The 20,374-nt window shown below is 31.0% G+C and overlaps 1 protein-coding gene across 4 annotated transcripts in view; it reads right to left on the bottom strand.

Moving 5' to 3' along the window:
• Positions 1-20,374, bottom strand: part of LOC137412696 (solute carrier family 2, facilitated glucose transporter member 1) — a 291,913-nt gene that overhangs the window by 154,312 nt on the left and 117,227 nt on the right. The window lies entirely within an intron of this gene.

Below are 20,374 nucleotides of genomic sequence, written 5' to 3'. Positions count from 1 at the left end.
ATTCAAGTTTAATACCTATCTCATTCCAGTTTAATACCTATCTCATCTAGTTTAATACCTATCTCATTCCAGTTTAATACCTATCTAATTCAAGTTTAATACCTATCTCATTCCAGTTTAATACCTATCTCATCCAGTTTAATACCTATCTCATTCCAGTTTAATACCTATCTCATCCAGTTTAATGCCTATCTAATTCAAGTTTAATACCTATCTCATTCCAGTTTAATACCTATCTCATCTAGTTTAATACCTATCTAATTCCAGTTTAATACCTATCTAATTCAAGTTTAATACCTATCTCATTCCAGTTTAATACCTATCTCATCCAGTTTAATACCTATCTCATTCCAGTTTAATACCTATCTCATCCAGTTTAATACCTATCTAATGCCAGTTTAATACCTATCTAATTCCAGTTTAATACCTATCTAATTCAAGTTTAATACCTATCTCATTCCAGTTTATTACCTATCTCATCCAGTTTAATACCTATCTCATTCCAGTTTAATAGTTATCTAATGCCAGTTTAATACCTATCTAATTCAAGTTTAATACTTATCTCATTCCAGTTTAATACCTATCTCATTCCAGTTTAATACCTATCTCATTCCAGTTTAATAGCTATCTAATGCCAGTTTAATACCTATCTAATTCAAGTTTAATACCTATCTCATTCCAGTTTTATACCTATCTAATGCCAGTTTTATACCTATGTATTGCCAGTTTAATACCTATCTAATTCAAGTTTAATACCTATCTCATTCCAGTTTAATACCTATCTCATTCCAGTTTAATACCTATCTCATTCCAGTTTAATACCTATCTCAATCCAGTTTAATACCTATCTCATCCAGTTTAATACCTATCTAATTCCAGTTTAATACCTATCCCATCCAGTTTAATATATATCTAATTCCAGTTTAATACCTATCTCATTCCAGTTTAATACCTATCTCATCCAGTTTAATACCTATCTAATTCAAGTTTAATACCTATCTCATTCCAGTTTAATACCTATCTCATTCCAGTTTAATACCTATCTCATCCAGTTTAATACCTATCTCATCCAGTTTAATACCTATCTCATTCCAGTTTAATAGCTATCTAATTCAAGTTTAATACCTATCTCATTCCAGTTTAATACCTATCTCATCCAGTTTAATACCTATCTCATTCCAGTTTAATACCTATCTCATCCAGTTTAATACCTATCTAATTCCAGTTTAATACCTATCTAATTCAAGTTTAATACGTATCTCATTCCAGTTTAATACCTATCTCATCTAGTTTAATACCTATCTCATTCCAGTTTAATACCTATCTAATTCAAGTTTAATACCTATCTCATTCCAGTTTAATACCTATCTCATCCAGTTTAATACCTATCTCATTCCAGTTTAATACCTATCTCATCCAGTTTAATGCCTATCTAATTCAAGTTTAATACCTATCTCATTCCAGTTTAATACCTATCTCATCTAGTTTAATACCTATCTAATTCCAGTTTAATACCTATCTAATTCAAGTTTAATACCTATCTCATTCCAGTTTAATACCTATCTCATCCAGTTTAATACCTATCTCATTCCAGTTTAATACCTATCTAATTCCAGTTTAATACCTATCTAATTCAAGTTTAATACCTATCTCATTCCAGTTTATTACCTATCTCATTCCAGTTTAATACCTATCTAATTCCAGTTTAATACCTATCTAATTCAAGTTTAATACCTATCTCATCCAGTTTAATACCTATCTCATCCAGTTTAATACCTATCTAATGCCAGTTTAATACCTATCTAATTCCAGTTTAATACCTATCTATTTCAAGTTTAATACCTATCTCATTCCAGTTTAATACCTATCTCATCCAGTTTAATACCTATCTCATTCCAGTTTAATACCTATCTCATCCAGTTTAATGCCTATCTAATTCAAGTTTAATACCTATCTCATTCCAGTTTAATACCTATCTCATCTAGTTTAATACCTATCTAATGCCAGTTTAATACCTATCTAATTCCAGTTTAATACCTATCTATTTCAAGTTTAATACCTATCTCATTCCAGTTTAATACCTATCTCATCCAGTTTAATACCTATCTCATTCCAGTTTAATACCTATCTAATTCCAGTTTTATACGTATCTCATTCCAGTTTAACACTGATTTCATTCCAGTTTAATAGCTATCTAATTCAAGTTTAATACCTATCTCATTCCAGTTTAATACCTATCTCATCCAGTTTAATACCTATCTCATCCAGTTTAATACCTATCTAATGCCAGTTTAATACCTATCTAATTCCAGTTTAATACCTATCTATTTCAAGTTTAATACCTATCTCATTCCAGTTTAATACCTATCTCATCCAGTTTAATACCTATCTCATTCCAGTTTAATACCTATCTCATTCCAGTTTAATACCTATCTCATCCAGTTTAATACCTATCTAATGCCAGTTTAATACCTATCTCATCCAGGTTAATACCTATCTCATCCAGTTTAATACCTATCTCATCCAGTTTACTACCTATCTCATTCCAGTTTAATACCTATCTCATCCAGTTTAATACCTATCTAATTCCAGTTTAATACCTATCTAATGCCAGTTTAATACCTATCTAATTCCAGTTTAATACCTATCTATTTCAAGTTTAATACCTATCTCATTCCAGTTTAATACCTATCTCATCCAGTTTAATACCTATCTCATTCCAGTTTAATACCTATCTCATTCCAGTTTAATACCTATCTCATCCAGTTTAATACCTATCTAATTCCAGTTTAATACCTATCTAATGCCAGGTTAATACCTATCTCATTCCAGTTTAATACCTATCTCATCCAGTTTAATACCTATCTCATCCAGTTTAATACCTATCTCATTCCAGTTTAATACCTATCTCATCCAGTTTAATACCTATCTCATTCCAGTTTAATACCTATCTCATCCAGTTTAATACCTATCTCATCCAGTTTAATACCTATCTCATCCAGTTTAATACCTATCTCATTCCAGTTTAATACCTATCTCATCCAGTTTAATACCTATCTAATGCCAGTTTAATACCTATCTCATCCAGGTTAATACCTATCTCATCCAGTTTAATACCTATCTCATCCAGTTTACTACCTATCTCATTCCAGTTTAATACCTATCTCATCCAGTTTAATACCTATCTAATTCCAGTTTAATACCTATCTAATGCCAGTTTAATACCTATCTAATTCCAGTTTAATACCTATCTATTTCAAGTTTAATACCTATCTCATTCCAGTTTAATACCTATCTCATCCAGTTTAATACCTATCTCATTCCAGTTTAATACCTATCTCATTCCAGTTTAATACCTATCTCATCCAGTTTAATACCTATCTAATTCCAGTTTAATACCTATCTAATGCCAGGTTAATACCTATCTCATTCCAGTTTAATACCTATCTCATCCAGTTTAATACCTATCTCATCCAGTTTAATACCTATCTCATTCCAGTTTAATACCTATCTCATCCAGTTTAATACCTATCTCATTCCAGTTTAATACCTATCTCATCCAGTTTAATACCTATCTCATCCAGTTTAATACCTATCTCATCCAGTTTAATACCTATCTCATCCAGTTTAATACCTATCTCATCCAGTTTAATACCTATCTCATTCCAGTTTAATACCTATCTCATCCAGGTTAATACCTATCTCATCCAGTTTAATACCTATCTCATTCCAGTTTAATACCTATCTCATCCAGGTTAATACCTATCTCATCCAGTTTAATACCTATCTCATCCAGTTTAATACCTATCTCATTCCAGTTTAATACCTATCTAATTCAAGTTTAATACCTATCTCATCCAGTTTAATACCTATCTCATCCAGTTTAATACCTATCTCATCCAGTTTAATACCTATCTCATCCAGTTTAATACCTATCTCATCCAGTTTAATACCTATCTCATCCAGTTTAATACCTATCTCATTCCAGTTTAATACCTATCTCATCCAGGTTAATACCTATCTCATCCAGTTTAATACCTATCTCATCCAGTTTAATACCTATCTCATTCCAGTTTAATACCTATCTCATCCAGTTTAATACCTATCTCATCCAGTTTAATACCTATCTCATTCCAGTTTAATACCTATCTCATTCCAGTTTAATACCTATCTAATTCAAGTTTAATACCTATCTCATCCAGTTTAATACCTATCTCATCCAGTTTAATACCTATCTCATCCAGTTTAATACCTATCTCATCCAGTTTAATACCTATCTCATCCAGTTTAATACCTATCTCATCCAGTTTAATACCTATCTCATTCCAGTTTAATACCTATCTCATCCAGGTTAATACCTATCTCATCCAGTTTAATACCTATCTCATCCAGTTTAATACCTATCTCATTCCAGTTTAATACCTATCTCATCCAGTTTAATACCTATCTCATCCAGTTTAATACCTATCTCATTCCAGTTTAATACCTATCTCATCCAGTTTCATACCTATCTCATCCAGTTTAATACCTATCTCATCCAGTTTAATACCTATCTCATTCCAGTTTAATACCTATCTCATCCAGTTTAATACCTATCTAATTCCAGTTTAATACCTATCTAATTCAAGTTTAATACCTATCTCATTCCAGTTTAATACCTATCTCATCTAGTTTAATACCTATCTCATTCCAGTTTAATACCTATCTAATTCAAGTTTAATACCTATCTCATTCCAGTTTAATACCTATCTCATCCAGTTTAATACCTATCTCATTCCAGTTTAATACCTATCTCATCCAGTTTAATGCCTATCTAATTCAAGTTTAATACCTATCTCATTCCAGTTTAATACCTATCTCATCTAGTTTAATACCTATCTAATTCCAGTTTAATACCTATCTAATTCAAGTTTAATACCTATCTCATTCCAGTTTAATACCTATCTCATCCAGTTTAATACCTATCTCATTCCAGTTTAATACCTATCTCACCCAGTTTAATACCTATCTAATGCCAGTTTAATACCTATCTAATTCCAGTTTAATACCTATCTAATTCAAGTTTAATACCTATCTCATTCCAGTTTATTACCTATCTCATCCAGTTTAATACCTATCTCATTCCAGTTTAATAGTTATCTAATGCCAGTTTAATACCTATCTAATTCAAGTTTAATACCTATCTCATTCCAGTTTAATACCTATCTCATTCCAGTTTAATACCTATCTCATTCCAGTTTAATAGCTATCTAATGCCAGTTTAATACCTATCTAATTCAAGTTTAATACCTATCTCATTCCAGTTTTATACCTATCTAATGCCAGTTTTATACCTATGTATTGCCAGTTTAATACCTATCTAATTCAAGTTTAATACCTATCTCATTCCAGTTTAATACCTATCTCATTCCAGTTTAATACCTATCTCATTCCAGTTTAATACCTATCTCAATCCAGTTTAATACCTATCTCATCCAGTTTAATACCTATCTAATTCCAGTTTAATACCTATCCCATCCAGTTTAATATATATCTAATTCCAGTTTAATACCTATCTCATTCCAGTTTAATACCTATCTCATCCAGTTTAATACCTATCTAATTCAAGTTTAATACCTATCTCATTCCAGTTTAATACCTATCTCATTCCAGTTTAATACCTATCTCATCCAGTTTAATACCTATCTCATCCAGTTTAATACCTATCTCATTCCAGTTTAATAGCTATCTAATTCAAGTTTAATACCTATCTCATTCCAGTTTAATACCTATCTCATCCAGTTTAATACCTATCTCATTCCAGTTTAATACCTATCTCATCCAGTTTAATACCTATCTAATTCCAGTTTAATACCTATCTAATTCAAGTTTAATACGTATCTCATTCCAGTTTAATACCTATCTCATCTAGTTTAATACCTATCTCATTCCAGTTTAATACCTATCTAATTCAAGTTTAATACCTATCTCATTCCAGTTTAATACCTATCTAATTCAAGTTTAATACCTATCTCATTCCAGTTTAATACCTATCTCATCCAGTTTAATACCTATCTCATTCCAGTTTAATACCTATCTCATCCAGTTTAATGCCTATCTAATTCAAGTTTAATACCTATCTCATTCCAGTTTAATACCTATCTCATCTAGTTTAATACCTATCTAATTCCAGTTTAATACCTATCTAATTCAAGTTTAATACCTATCTCATTCCAGTTTAATACCTATCTCATCCAGTTTAATACCTATCTCATTCCAGTTTAATACCTATCTAATTCCAGTTTAATACCTATCTAATTCAAGTTTAATACCTATCTCATTCCAGTTTATTACCTATCTCATTCCAGTTTAATACCTATCTAATTCCAGTTTAATACCTATCTAATTCAAGTTTAATACCTATCTCATTCCAGTTTAATACCTATCTCATCCAGTTTAATACCTATCTAATGCCAGTTTAATACCTATCTAATTCCAGTTTAATACCTATCTAATTCAAGTTTAATACCTATCTCATTCCAGTTTATTACCTATCTCATCCAGTTTAATACCTATCTCATTCCAGTTTAATACCTATCTCATTCCAGTTTAATAGCTATCTAATGCCAGTTTAATACCTATCTAATTCAAGTTTAATACCTATCTCATTCCAGTTTTATACCTATCTCATCCAGTTTAATACCTATCTAATTCAAGTTTAATACCTATCTCATTCCAGTTTAATACCTATCTCATCCAGTTTAATACCTATCTCATTCCAGTTTAATACCTATCTAATTCCAGTTTAATACCTATCTAATTCAAGTTTAATACCTATCTCATCCAGTTTAATACCTATCTCATTCCAGTTTAATACCTATCTAATTCCAGTTTAATACCTATCTAATTCAAGTTTAATACCTATCTCATTCCAGTTTAATACCTATCTCATCCAGTTTAATACCTATCTAATGCCAGTTTAATACCTATCTAATTCCAGTTTAATACCTATCTAATTCAAGTTTAATACCTATCTCATTCCAGTTTATTACCTATCTCATCCAGTTTAATACCTATCTCATTCCAGTTTAATACCTATCTCATTCCAGTTTAATAGCTATCTAATGCCAGTTTAATACCTATCTAATTCAAGTTTAATACCTATCTCATTCCAGTTTTATACCTATCTAATGCCAGTTTTATACCTATGTATTGCCAGTTTAATACCTATCTAATTCAAGTTTAATACCTATCTCATTCCAGTTTAATACCTATCTCATTCCAGTTTAATACCTTTCTCATTCCAGTTTAATACCTATCTCATCCAGTTTAGTACCTATCTAATTCCAGTTTAATACCTATCTCATCCAGTTTAATACCTATCTAATTCCAGTTTAATACCTATCTCATTCCAGTTTAATACCTATGTAATTCCAGTTTAATACCTATCTCATTCCAGTTTAATACCTATCTCATCCAGTTTAATACCTATCTAATTCAAGTTTAATACCTATCTCATTCCAGTTTAATACCTATCTCATTCCAGTTTAATACCTATCTCATCCAGTTTAATACCTATCTCATCCAGTTTAATACCTATCTCATTCCAGTTTAATAGCTATCTAATTCAAGTTTAATACCTATCTCATTCCAGTTTAATACCTATCTCAATCCAGTTTAATACCTATCTCAATCCAGTTTAATACCTATCTCATCCAGTTTAATACCTATCTAATTCCAGTTTAATACCTATCTCATCCAGTTTAATACCTATCTAATTCCAGTTTAATACCTATCTCATTCCAGTTTAATACCTATGTAATTCCAGTTTAATACCTATCTCATTCCAGTTTAATACCTATCTCATCCAGTTTAATACCTATCTCATTCCAGTTTAATACCTATCTCATTCCAGTTTAATACCTATCTCATTCCAGTTTAATACCTATCTCATTCCAGTTTAATACCTATCTAATGCCAGTTTAATACCTATCTCATTCCAGTTTAATACCTATCTCATTCCAGTTTAATACCTATCTCATCCAGTTTAATACCTATCTCATTCCAGTTTAATACCTATGTCATTCCAGTTTAATACCTATCTCATTTCAGTTTAATACCTATCTCATTCCAGTTTAATACCTATCTCATTCCAGTTTAATACCTATCTCATTCCAGTTTAATACCTATCTCATCCAGTTTAATACCTATCTCATCCAGTTTAACACTTATTTCATTCCAGTTTAATAGCTATCTCATTCCAGTTTAATACCTATCTCATTCCAGTTTAATACCTATCTCATCCAGTTTAACACCTATCTCATCCAGTTTAATACCTATCTCATTCCAGTTTAATACCTATCTCATTCCAGTTTAATACCTATCTCATCCAGTTTAATACCTATCTCATCCAGTTTAACACTTATTTCATTCCAGTTTAATAGCGATCTAATTGCAGTTTAATACCTATCTCATCCAGTTTAATACCTATCTCATTCCAGTTTAATACCTATCTCATTCCAGTTTAATACCTATCTCATTCCAGTTTAAGACCTATCTCAATCCAGTTTAATACCTATCTCATTCAAGTTTAATACCTATCTCATTCCAGTTTAATACCTATCTCATTCAAGTTTAATACCTATCTCATTCCAGTTTAATACCTATCTCATCCAGTTTAATAGCTATCTCATCCAGTTTAACACTTATTTCATTCCAGTTTAATACCTATCTCATTCCAGTTTAATACCTATCTCATTCCAGTTTAATACCTATCTCATTCCAGTTTAATACCTATCTCATTCCAGTTTAATACCTATCTCATTCCAGTTTAATACCTATCTCATTCCAGTTTAATACCTATCTCATCCAGTTTAATAGCTATCTCATCCAGTTTAACACTTATTTAATTCCAGTTTAATACCTATCTCATCCAGTTTAACACTTATTTCATTCCAGTTTAATACCTATCTCATTCAAGTTTAATACCTATCTCATTCCAGTTTAATACCTATCTCATCCAGTTTAATAGCTATCTCATTCCAGTTTAATACCTATCTCATTCCAGTTTAATACCTATCTCATTCCAGTTTAATACCTATCTCATTCCAGTTTAATACCTATCTCATTCCAGTTTAATACCTATCTCATTCCAGTTTAATACCTATCTCATCCAGTTTAATAGCTATCTCATCCAGTTTAACACTTATTTCATTCCAGTTTAATACCTATCTCATCCAGTTTAACACTTATCTCATTCCAGTTTAATACCTATCTCATTCCAGTTTAAGACCTATCTAATTCCAGTTTAATACCTATCTCATCCAGTTTAACACTTATTTCATTCCAGTTTAATAGCTATTTAATTGCAGTTTTATACGTATCTCATTCCAGTTTAATACCTATCTCATTCCAGTTTAACACTTATTTCATTCCAGTTTAATAGCTATCTAATTCAAGTTTAATACCTATCTCATTCCAGTTTAATACCTATCTCATCCAGTTTAATACCTATCTCATCCAGTTTAATACCTATCTAATGCCAGTTTAATACCTATCTAATTCCAGTTTAATACCTATCTATTTCAAGTTTAATACCTATCTCATTCCAGTTTAATACCTATCTCATCCAGTTTAATACCTATCTCATTCCAGTTTAATACCTATCTAATTCCAGTTTTATACGTATCTCATTCCAGTTTAACACTGATTTCATTCCAGTTTCATAGCTATCTAATTCAAGTTTAATACCTATCTCATTCCAGTTTAATACCTATCTCATCCAGTTTAATACCTATCTCATCCAGTTTAATACCTATCTAATGCCAGTTTAATACCTATCTAATTCCAGTTTAATACCTATCTATTTCAAGTTTAATACCTATCTCATTCCAGTTTAATACCTATCTCATCCAGTTTAATACCTATCTCATTCCAGTTTAATACCTATCTCATTCCAGTTTAATACCTATCTCATCCAGTTTAATACCTATCTAATGCCAGTTTAATACCTATCTCATCCAGGTTAATACCTATCTCATCCAGTTTAATACCTATCTCATCCAGTTTACTACCTATCTCATTCCAGTTTAATACCTATCTCATCCAGTTTAATACCTATCTAATTCCAGTTTAATACCTATCTAATGCCAGTTTAATACCTATCTAATTCCAGTTTAATACCTATCTATTTCAAGTTTAATACCTATCTCATTCCAGTTTAATACCTATCTCATCCAGTTTAATACCTATCTCATTCCAGTTTAATACCTATCTCATTCCAGTTTAATACCTATCTCATCCAGTTTAATACCTATCTAATGCCAGTTTAATACCTATCTCATCCAGGTTAATACCTATCTCATCCAGTTTAATTCCTATCTCATCCAGTTTAATACCTATCTCATTCCAGTTTAATACCTATCTCATCCAGTTTAATACCTATCTCATCCAGGTTAATACCTATCTCATTCCAGTTTAATACCTATCTCATCCAGTTTAATACCTATCTCATCCAGTTTAATACCTATCTCATTCCAGTTTAATACCTATCTCATCCAGTTTAATACCTATCTCATTCCAGTTTAATACCTATCTCATCCAGTTTAATACCTATCTCATCCAGTTTAATACATATCTCATCCAGTTTAATACCTATCTCATCCAGTTTAATACCTATCTCATCCAGTTTAATACCTATCTCATTCCAGTTTAATACCTATCTCATCCAGGTTAATACCTATCTCATCCAGTTTAATACCTATCTCATCCAGTTTAATACCTATCTCATTCCAGTTTAATACCTATCTCATCCAGTTTCATACCTATCTCATCCAGTTTAATACCTATCTCATCCAGTTTAATACCTATCTCATTCCAGTTTAATACCTATCTCATCCAGTTTAATACCTATCTAATTCCAGTTTAATACCTATCTAATTCAAGTTTAATACCTATCTCATTCCAGTTTAATACCTATCTCATCTAGTTTAATACCTATCTCATTCCAGTTTAATACCTATCTAATTCAAGTTTAATACCTATCTCATTCCAGTTTAATACCTATCTCATCCAGTTTAATACCTATCTCATTCCAGTTTAATACCTATCTCATCCAGTTTAATGCCTATCTAATTCAAGTTTAATACCTATCTCATTCCAGTTTAATACCTATCTCATCTAGTTTAATACCTATCTAATTCCAGTTTAATACCTATCTAATTCAAGTTTAATACCTATCTCATTCCAGTTTAATACCTATCTCATCCAGTTTAATACCTATCTCATTCCAGTTTAATACCTATCTCATCCAGTTTAATACCTATCTAATGCCAGTTTAATACCTATCTAATTCCAGTTTAATACCTATCGAATTCAAGTTTAATACCTATCTCATTCCAGTTTATTACCTATCTCATCCAGTTTAATACCTATCTCATTCCAGTTTAATAGTTATCTAATGCCAGTTTAATACCTATCTAATTCAAGTTTAATACCTATCTCATTCCAGTTTAATACCTATCTCATTCCAGTTTAATACCTATCTCATTCCAGTTTAATAGCTATCTAATGCCAGTTTAATACCTATCTAATTCAAGTTTAATACCTATCTCATTCCAGTTTTATACCTATCTAATGCCAGTTTTATACCTATGTATTGCCAGTTTAATACCTATCTAATTCAAGTTTAATACCTATCTCATTCCAGTTTAATACCTATCTCATTCCAGTTTAATACCTATCTCATTCCAGTTTAATACCTATCTCAATCCAGTTTAATACCTATCTCATCCAGTTTAATACCTATCTAATTCCAGTTTAATACCTATCTCATCCAGTTTAATATATATCTAATTCCAGTTTAATACCTATCTCATTCCAGTTTAATACCTATGTAATTCCAGTTTAATACCTATCTCATTCCAGTTTAATACCTATCTCATCCAGTTTAATACCTATCTAATTCAAGTTTAATACCTATCTCATTCCAGTTTAATACCTATCTCATTCCAGTTTAATACCTATCTCATCCAGTTTAATACCTATCTCATCCAGTTTAATACCTATCTCATTCCAGTTTAATAGCTATCTAATTCAAGTTTAATACCTATCTCATTCCAGTTTAATACCTATCTCATCCAGTTTAATCCCTAACTCATTCCAGTTTAATACCTATCTCATCCAGTTTAATACCTATCTAATTCCAGTTTAATACCTATCTAATTCAAGTTTAATACGTATCTCATTCCAGTTTAATACCTATCTCATCTAGTTTAATACCTATCTCATTCCAGTTTAATACCTATCTAATTCAAGTTTAATACCTATCTCATTCCAGTTTAATACCTATCTCATCCAGTTTAATACCTAACTCATTCCAGTTTAATACCTATCTCATCCAGTTTAATACCTATCTAATTCCAGTTTAATACCTATCTAATTCAAGTTTAATACGTATCTCATTCCAGTTTAATACCTATCTCATCTAGTTTAATACCTATCTCATTCCAGTTTAATACCTATCTCATTCCAGTTTAATACCTATCTCATTCCAGTTTAAGACCTATCTCATTCCAGTTTAATACCTATCTCATTCCAGTTTAATACCTATTTCATTCCAGTTTAATAGCTATCTCATTCCAGTTTAATACCTATCTCATTCCAGTTTAATACCTATCTCATCCAGTTTAACACCTATCTCATCCAGTTTAATACCTATCTCATTCCAGTTTAATACCTATCTCATTCCAGTTTAAGACCTATCTCATTCCAGTTTAAGACCTATCTCATCCAGTTTAACACTTATTTCATTCCAGTTTAATACCTATCTCATTCCAGTTTAATACCTATCTCATTCCAGTTTAATACCTATCTCATTCCAGTTTAATACCTATCTCATTCCAGTTTAATACCTATCTCATTCCAGTTTAATACCTATCTCATTCCAGTTTAATACCTATCTCATCCAGTTTAATACCTATCTCATTCCAGTTTAAGACCTATCTCATTCCAGTTTAATACCTATCTCATTCCAGTTTAATACCTATCTCATTCCAGTTTAATACCTATCTCATTCCAGTTTAATACCTATCTCATTCCAGTTTAATACCTATCTCATCCAGTTTAATACCTATCTCATTCCAGTTTAAGACCTATCTCATTCCAGTTTAATACCTATCTCATTCCAGTTTAATACCTATCTCATTCCAGTTTAATACCTATCTCATCCAGTTTAATACCTATCTCATTCCAGTTTAATACCTATCTCATTCCAGTTTAATACCTATCTCATCCAGTTTAATACCTATCTCATTCCAGTTTAAGACCTATCTCATTCCAGTTTAATACCTATCTCATTCCAGTTTAATACCTATCTCATCCAGTTTAATACCTATCTCATTCCAGTTTAATACCTATCTCATTCCAGTTTAATACCTATCTCATTCCAGTTTAATACCTATCTCATTCCAGTTTAATACCATCTCATTCCAGTTTAATACCTATCTCATTCCAGTTTAATACCTATCTCATCCAGTTTAATACCTATCTCATTCCAGTTTAATACCTATCTCATTCCAGTTTAATACCTATCTCATTCCAGTTTAATACCTATCTCATTCCAGTTTAAGACCTATCTCATTCCAGTTTAAGACCTATCTCATTCCAGTTTAATACCTATCTCATTCCAGTTTAATACCTATCTCATTCCAGTTTAATACCTATCTCATCCAGTTTAATACCTATCTCATTCCAGTTTAATACCTATCTCATTCCAGTTTAATACCTATCTCATCCAGTTTAATACCTATCTCATTCCAGTTTAAGACCTATCTCATTCCAGTTTAATACCTATCTCATTCCAGTTTAATACCTATCTCATTCCAGTTTAATACCTATCTCATCCAGTTTAATACCTATCTCATTCCAGTTTAATACCTATCTCATTCCAGTTTAATACCTATCTCATCCAGTTTAATACCTATCTCATTCCAGTTTAAGACCTATCTCATTCCAGTTTAATACCTATCTCATTCCAGTTTAATACCTATCTCATCCAGTTTAATACCTATCTCATTCCAGTTTAATACCTATCTCATTCCAGTTTAATACCTATCTCATTCCAGTTTAATACCTATCTCATTCCAGTTTAATACCTATCTCATTCCAGTTTAATACCTATCTCATTCCAGTTTAATACCTATCTCATTCCAGTTTAATACCTATCTCATTCCAGTTTAATACCTATCTCATTCCAGTTTAATACCTATCTCATTCCAGTTTAATACCTATCTAATGCCAGTTTAATACCTATCTCATTCCAGTTTAATACCTATCTCATTCCAGTTTAATACCTATCTCATCCAGTTTAATACCTATCTCATTCCAGTTTAATACCTATCTCATTCCAGTTTAATACCTATCTCATTCCAGTTTAATACCTATCTCATTCCAGTTTAATACCTATCTCATTCCAGTTTAATACCTATCTCATTCCAGTTTAATACCTATCTAATGCCAGTTTAATACCTATCTCATTCCAGTTTAATACCTATCTCATCCAGTTTAATACCTATCTCATTCCAGTTTAATACCTATCTCATTCCAGTTTAATACCTATCTCATCCAGTTTAATACCTATCTCATTCCAGTTTAATACCTATCTCATTCCAGTTTAATACCTATCTCATCCAGTTTAATACCTATCTCATTCCAGTTTAAGACCTATCTCATTCCAGTTTAATACCTATCTCATTCCAGTTTAATACCTATCTCATCCAGTTTAATACCTATCTCATTCCAGTTTAATACCTATCTCATTCCAGTTTAATACCTATCTCATTCCAGTTTAATACCTATCTCATTCCAGTTTAATACCTATCTCATTCCAGTTTAATACCTATCTCATTCCAGTTTAATACCTATCTCATTCCAGTTTAATACCTATCTCATTCCAGTTTAATACCTATCTCATTCCAGTTTAATACCTATCTCATTCCAGTTTAATACCTATCTAATGCCAGTTTAATACCTATCTCATTCCAGTTTAATACCTATCTCATTCCAGTTTAATACCTATCTCATCCAGTTTAATACCTATCTCATTCCAGTTTAATACCTATCTCATTCCAGTTTAATACCTATCTCATTCCAGTTTAATACCTATCTCATTCCAGTTTAATACCTATCTCATTCCAGTTTAATACCTATCTCATTCCAGTTTAATACCTATCTCATCCAGTTTAATACCTATCTCATCCAGTTTAACACTTATTTCATTCCAGTTTAATAGCTATCTCATTCCAGTTTAATACCTATCTCATTCCAGTTTAACACCTATCTCATCCAGTTTAATACCTATCTCATTCCAGTTTAATACCTATCTCATTCCAGTTTAATACCTATCTCATCCAGTTTAATACCTATCTCATCCAGTTTAATACCTATCTCATCCAGTTTAACACCTATCTCATCCAGTTTAATACCTATCTCATCCAGTTTAACACTTATTTCATTCCAGTTTAATAGCTATCTCATTCCAGTTTAATACCTATCTCATTCCAGTTTAACACCTATCTCATCCAGTTTAATACCTATCTCATTCCAGTTTAAGACCTATCTCATTCCAGTTTAATACCTATCTCATCCAGTTTAATACCTATCTCATTCCAGTTTAATACCTATCTCATTCCAGTTTAATACCTATCTCATTCCAGTTTAATACCTATCTCATTCCAGTTTAATACCTATCTCATTCCAGTTTAATACCTATCTCATTCCAGTTTAATACCTATCTCATTCCAGTTTAATACCTATCTCATTCCAGTTTAATACCTATCTCATTCCAGTTTAATACCTATCTCATCCAGTTTAACACTTATTTCATTCCAGTTTAATAGCTATCTCATTCCAGTTTAATACCTATCTCATCCAGTTTAACACCTATCTCATCCAGTTTAATACCTATCTCATTCCAGTTTAATACCTATCTCATTCCAGTTTAATACCTATCTCATTCCAGTTTAATACCTATCTCATCCAGTTTAATACCTATCTCATCCAGTTTAACACTTATTTCATTCCAGTTTAATAGCGATCTAATTGCAGTTTAATACCTATCTCATTCCAGTTTAATAGCTATCTCATCCAGTTTAATACCTATCTCATTCCAGTTTAATACCTATCTCATTCCAGTTTAATAGCTATCTCATTCCAGTTTAATAGCTATCTCATTCCAGTTTAATACCTATCTCATTCCAGTTTAATAGCTATCTCATTCCAGTTTAATACCTATCTCATTCCAGTTTAATACCTATCTCATTCCAGTTTAATACCTATCTCATTCCAGTTTAATACCTATCTCATTCCAGTTTAATACCTATCTCATTCCAGTTTAATACCTATCTCATTCCAGTTTAATACCTATCTCATTCCAGTTTAATACCTATCTCATTCCAGTTTAATACCTATCTCATTCCAGTTTAATACCTATCTCATTCCAGTTTAATACCTATCTCATTCCAGTTTAATACCTATCTCATTCCAGTTTAATACCTATCTCATTCCAGTTTAATACCTATCTCATTCCAGTTTAATACCTATCTCATTCCAGTTTAATAGCTATCTCATTCCAGTTTAATACCTATCTCATTCCAGTTTAATAGCTATCTCATTCCAGTTTAATACCTATCTCATTCCAGTTTAATACCTATCTCATTCCAGTTTAATACCTATCTCATTCCAGTTTAATACCTATCTCATTCCAGTTTAATACCTATCTCATTCAGTTTAATACCTATCTCATTCCAGTTTAATACCTATCTCATCCAGTTTAATACCTATCTCATTCCAGTTTAATACCTATCTCATTCCAGTTTAATACCTATCTCATTCCAGTTTAATACCTATCTCATTCCAGTTTAATACCTATCTCATTCCAGTTTAATACCTATCTCATTCCAGTTTAATACCTATCTCATCCAGTTTAATACCTATCTCATTCCAGTTTAATACCTATCTCATTCCAGTTTAATACCTATCTCATTCCAGTTTAATACCTATCTCATTCCAGTTTAATACCTATCTAATGCCAGTTTAATACCTATCTCATTCCAGTTTAATACCTATCTCATTCCAGTTTAATACCTATCTCATCCAGTTTAATACCTATCTCATTCCAGTTTAATACCTATCTCATTCCAGTTTAATACCTATCTCATTTCAGTTTAATACCTATCTCATTCCAGTTTAATACCTATCTCATTCCAGTTTAATACCTATCTCATTCCAGTTTAATACCTATCTCATCCAGTTTAATACCTATCTCATCCAGTTTAACACTTATTTCATTCCAGTTTAATAGCTATCTCATTCCAGTTTAATACCTATCTCATTCCAGTTTAATACCTATCTCATCCAGTTTAACACCTATCTCATCCAGTTTAATACCTATCTCATTCCAGTTTAATACCTATCTCATTCCAGTTTAATACCTATCTCATCCAGTTTAATACCTATCTCATCCAGTTTAACACTTATTTCATTCCAGTTTAATAGCGATCTAATTGCAGTTTAATACCTATCTCATCCAGTTTAATACCTATCTCATTCCAGTTTAATACCTATCTCATTCCAGTTTAATACCTATCTCATTCCAGTTTAAGACCTATCTCAATCCAGTTTAATACCTATCTCATTCAAGTTTAATACCTATCTCATTCCAGTTTAATACCTATCTCATTCAAGTTTAATACCTATCTCATTCCAGTTTAATACCTATCTCATCCAGTTTAATAGCTATCTCATCCAGTTTAACACTTATTTCATTCCAGTTTAATACCTATCTCATTCCAGTTTAATACCTATCTCATTCCAGTTTAATACCTATCTCATTCCAGTTTAATACCTATCTCATTCCAGTTTAATACCTATCTCATTCCAGTTTAATACCTATCTCATTCCAGTTTAATACCTATCTCATCCAGTTTAATAGCTATCTCATCCAGTTTAACACTTATTTCATTCCAGTTTAATACCTATCTCATCCAGTTTAACACTTATTTCATTCCAGTTTAATACCTATCTCATTCAAGTTTAATACCTATCTCATTCCAGTTTAATACCTATCTCATCCAGTTTAATAGCTATCTCATCCAGTTTAACACTTATCTCATTCCAGTTTAATACCTATCTCATCCAGTTTAATACCTATCTCATTCCAGTTTAATACCTATCTCATTCCAGTTTAAGACCTATCTAATTCCAGTTTAATACCTATCTCATCCAGTTTAATACCTATCTAATGCCAGTTTAATACCTATCTAATTCCAGTTTAATACCTATCTAATTCAAGTTTAATACCTATCTCATTCCAGTTTATTACCTATCTCATCCAGTTTAATACCTATCTCATTCCAGTTTAATAGTTATCTAATGCCAGTTTAATACCTATCTAATTCAAGTTTAATACCTATCTCATTCCAGTTTAATACCTATCTCATTCCAGTTTAATACCTATCTCATTCCAGTTTAATAGCTATCTAATGCCAGTTTAATACCTATCTAATTCAAGTTTAATACCTATCTCATTCCAGTTTTATACCTATCTAATGCCAGTTTTATACCTATGTATTGCCAGTTTAATACCTATCTAATTCAAGTTTAATACCTATCTCATTCCAGTTTAATACCTATCTCATTCCAGTTTAATACCTATCTCATTCCAGTTTAATACCTATCTCAATCCAGTTTAATACCTATCTCATCCAGTTTAATACCTATCTAATTCCAGTTTAATACCTATCCCATCCAGTTTAATATATATCTAATTCCAGTTTAATACCTATCTCATTCCAGTTTAATACCTATGTAATTCCAGTTTAATACCTATCTCATTCCAGTTTAATACCTATCTCATCCAGTTTAATACCTATCTAATTCAAGTTTAATACCTATCTCATTCCAGTTTAATACCTATCTCATTCCAGTTTAATACCTATCTCATCCAGTTTAATACCTATCTCATCCAGTTTAATACCTATCTCATTCCAGTTTAATAGCTATCTAATTCAAGTTTAATACCTATCTCATTCCAGTTTAATACCTATCTCATCCAGTTTAATACCTATCTCATTCCAGTTTAATACCTATCTCATCCAGTTTAATACCTATCTAATTCCAGTTTAATACCTATCTAATTCAAGTTTAATACGTATCTCATTCCAGTTTAATACCTATCTCATCTAGTTTAATACCTATCTCATTCCAGTTTAATACCTATCTAATTCAAGTTTAATACCTATCTCATTCCAGTTTAATACCTATCTCATCCAGTTTAATACCTATCTCATTCCAGTTTAATACCTATCTCATCCAGTTTAATGCCTATCTAATTCAAGTTTAATACCTATCTCATTCCAGTTTAATACCTATCTCATCTAGTTTAATACCTATCTAATTCCAGTTTAATACCTATCTAATTCAAGTTTAATACCTATCTCATTCCAGTTTAATACCTATCTCATCCAGTTTAATACCTATCTCATTCCAGTTTAATACCTATCTAATTCCAGTTTAATACCTATCTAATTCAAGTTTAATACCTATCTCATTCCAGTTTATTACCTATCTCATTCCAGTTTAATACCTATCTAATTCCAGTTTAATACCTATCTAATTCAAGTTTAATACCTATCTCATTCCAGTTTAATACCTATCTCATCCAGTTTAATACCTATCTAATGCCAGTTTAATACCTATCTAATTCCAGTTTAATACCTATCTAATTCAAGTTTAATACCTATCTCATTCCAGTTTATTACCTATCTCATCCAGTTTAATACCTATCTCATTCCAGTTTAATACCTATCTCATTCCAGTTTAATAGCTATCTAATGCCAGTTTAATACCTATCTAATTCAAGTTTAATACCTATCTCATTCCAGTTTTATACCTATCTCATCCAGTTTAATACCTATCTAATTCAAGTTTAATACCTATCTCATTCCAGTTTAATACCTATCTCATCCAGTTTAATACCTATCTCATTCCAGTTTAATACCTATCTAATTCCAGTTTAATACCTATCTAATTCAAGTTTAATACCTATCTCATCCAGTTTAATACCTATCTCATTCCAGTTTAATACCTATCTAATTCCAGTTTAATACCTATCTAATTCAAGTTTAATACCTATCTCATTCCAGTTTAATACCTATCTCATCCAGTTTAATACCTATCTAATGCCAGTTTAATACCTATCTAATTCCAGTTTAATACCTATCTAATTCAAGTTTAATACCTATCTCATTCCAGTTTATTACCTATCTCATCCAGTTTAATACCTATCTCATTCCAGTTTAATACCTATCTCATTCCAGTTTAATAGCTATCTAATGCC

The sequence above is a fragment of the Myxine glutinosa genome, chromosome 6 (assembly GCF_964187855.1).
Source record: "Myxine glutinosa chromosome 6, kmMyxGlut1.1, whole genome shotgun sequence".
Lineage (NCBI taxonomy): Eukaryota > Metazoa > Chordata > Myxini > Myxiniformes > Myxinidae > Myxine > Myxine glutinosa.
The sequence above is the reverse complement of the archived record's forward strand: the minus strand, read 5'-3'. Positions and strand labels throughout refer to the sequence as shown.